The sequence below is a fragment of the Ipomoea triloba genome, chromosome 2 (assembly GCF_003576645.1).
Source record: "Ipomoea triloba cultivar NCNSP0323 chromosome 2, ASM357664v1".
NCBI classification, from domain to species: domain Eukaryota; kingdom Viridiplantae; phylum Streptophyta; class Magnoliopsida; order Solanales; family Convolvulaceae; genus Ipomoea; species Ipomoea triloba.
Window position 1 is genome coordinate 21,523,696 of NC_044917.1, and position 2,876 is coordinate 21,526,571.

At 31.2% G+C, this 2,876-nt stretch overlaps 2 non-coding genes across 2 annotated transcripts; both read left to right on the forward strand.

The window, feature by feature from the left end:
• The first annotated feature begins 998 nt into the window (after positions 1 to 998).
• TRNAV-AAC lies at positions 999 to 1,072 on the forward strand. Its single transcript has one exon. It is a non-coding gene; the product is annotated as a tRNA-Val (tRNA).
• A 1,013-nt stretch (positions 1,073 to 2,085) lies between these two features.
• Positions 2,086 to 2,159, forward strand: TRNAV-AAC. Its single transcript has one exon. It is a non-coding gene; the product is annotated as a tRNA-Val (tRNA).
• Positions 2,160 to 2,876: the final 717 nt, after the last annotated feature.

A 2,876-nucleotide genomic window follows, 5' to 3' on the forward strand; every position in this document is an offset into this window, starting at 1 on the left:
TTTTTTTTTATATTAAAAAGGGCTCCGGTTCGAGTCCGGGCTAAGCCATTTCAAAACGAGAAATAATTTAATCTCCAATGGTAGAAATGTCAATTCTGATCAATCAAAATATTTCCAATGTTTGGTTGTTATTTCAAGTTTAACGTAAGGGGTAAAACCGTACTTTCATCAGCTAGGTTTCTTCCTCCTCTTCTTTCGCCAATGTTTGTTGTTATTTGGTCATCAAAGAAAGGGCTAAAACTATCTTTTCATATTTTGAGTTTCTTCTTCCTCGTGTTCCCATCTAATTGTGAAAAATCACTATAGTAAGAGGAAAATAGCTTTGATTAACTCTAAAAAAAAATGTTCATTGACTATTGCATAACTCACATTTTGGTTATCAGTTAACAAGAAATCTAACCGAGTCCATCGATTATGTAACAAGGTTTTTTGTGCCTCAATTTGGGATTTGATTTTCTTTGTGCTACTTTATTTACAGGTTGATAAAAAAATTTATTTAAAATAATTGATGCAATTAATTTATATATTTTTAATATTTTAATATCAATTATTCAAATATGTATGACGCAAAATGCTAAATTAGTTTTCCTGTGTAGTTATTAAAATTACTTCACCAAAAAATTTGTTTTAAAAATAGATTCGTCTAATCAGATAGCTTGAAAAATTTGTATCGCTCAATATTTTTTCTGTTTTTGAATCTTGAACTGTTCAACTGGATGAATCGATTTTTATTTTTATCTGTCTTTTCTTAACCATATATCCTCCATTCTCACATGCTAAAATTGATATAGGATGGTTTAGGACTGATCCATTTTAGAGCCATTTTGAATATAGGAGTTGCAGATATAAAGTATAAATTAAACTTACGAAAAGCAATGAACTAATTTCTCTAATACTGTTCATTACAGTTTACATCTTATCTAGTAATGCATTACTCTGACCTCCATACGATCTGGATCATTGTACAAATAATTAGTTATTGCCCAAAAAACATAGATGGTTTCGTGGTGTAGTTGGTTATCACGTCAGTCTAACACACTGAAGGTCTCCGGTTCAAGTCCGGGCGAAGCCATCACGAAACGAATAATTTTTTTTTATATTAAAAAGGGCTCCGGTTCGAGTCCGGGCTAAGCCATTTCAAAACGAGAAATAATTTAATCTCCAATGGTAGAAATGTCAATTCTGATCAATCAAAATATTTCCAATGTTTGGTTGTTATTTCAAGTTTAACGTAAGGGGTAAAATCGTACTTTCATCAGCTAGGTTTCTTCCTCCTCTTCTTTCGCCAATGTTTGTTGTTATTTGGTCATCAAAGAAAGGGCTAAAACTATCTTTTCATATTTTGAGTTTCTTCTTCCTCCTGTTCCCATCTAATTGTGAAAAATCACTATAGTAAGAGGAAAATAGCTTTGATTAACTCTAAAAAAAAATGTTCATTGACTATTGCATAACTCACATTTTGGTTATCAGTTAACAAGAAATCTAACCGAGTCCATCGATTATGTAAAAAGGTTTTTTGTGCCTCAATTTGGGATTTGATTTTCCTTGAACTACTTTATTTACAGGTTGATAAAAAAATTTATTTAAAATAATTGATGCAATTAATTTATATATTTTTAATATTTTAATATCAATTATTCAAATATGTATGACGCAAAATGCTAAATAAGTTTTCCTGTGTAGTTATTAAAATTACTTCACCAAAAAATTTGTTTTAAATATAGATTCGTCTAATCAGATAGCTTGAAAAATTTGTATCGCTCAATATTTTTTCTGTTTTTGAATCTTGAACTGTTCAACTGGCTGAATCGATTTTTATTTTTATCTGTCTTTTCTTAACCATATATCCTCCATTCTCACATGCTAAAATTGATATAGGATGGTTTAGGACTGATCCATTTTAGAGCCATTTTGAATATAGGAATTGCAGATATAAAGTATAAATTAAACTTACGAAAAGCAATGAACTAATTTCTCTAATACTGTTCATTACAGTTTACATCTTATCTAGTAATGCATTACTCTGACCTCCATACGATCTGGATCATTGTACAAATAATTAGTTATTGCCCAAAAAACATAGATGGTTTCATGGTGTAGTTGGTTATCACGTCAGTCTAACACACTGAAGGTCTCCGGTTCAAGTCCGGGCGAAGGCATCACGAAACGAATAATTTTTTTTTATATTAAAAAGGGCTCCGGTTCGAGTCCGGGCTAAGCCATTTCAAAACGAGAAATAATTTAATCTCCAATGGTAGAAATGTCAATTCTGATCAATCAAAATATTTCCAATGTTTGGTTGTTATTTCAAGTTTAACGTAAGGGGTAAAACCGTACTTTCATCAGCTAGGTTTCTTCCTCCTCTTCTTTCGCCAATGTTTGTTGTTATTTGGTCATCAAAGAAAGGGCTAAAACTATGTTTTCATATTTTGAGTTTCTTCTTCCTCCTATTCCCATCTAATTGTGAAAAATCACTATAGTAAGAGGAAAATAGCTTTGATTAACTCTAAAAAAAAATGTTCATTGACTATTGCATAACTCACATTTTGGTTGTTCCTCTCACTATAGTGATTTTTCACAATTAGATGGGAACAGGAGGAAGAAGAAACTCAGAATATGAAAAGATAGTTTTAGCCCTTTCTTTGATGACCAAATAACAAAAAACATTGGCGAACAGAAGAGGAGGAAGAAACCTAGCTGATGAAAGTACGGTTTTACCCCTTACGTTAAACTTGAAATAACAACCAAACATTGGAAATATTTTGATTGATCAGAATTGACATTTCTACCATTGGAGATTAAATTTATTTCTCGTTTTGAAATGGCTTAGCCGGACTCGAACCGGAGCCCTTTTTAATATAAAAAAAAATTATTCG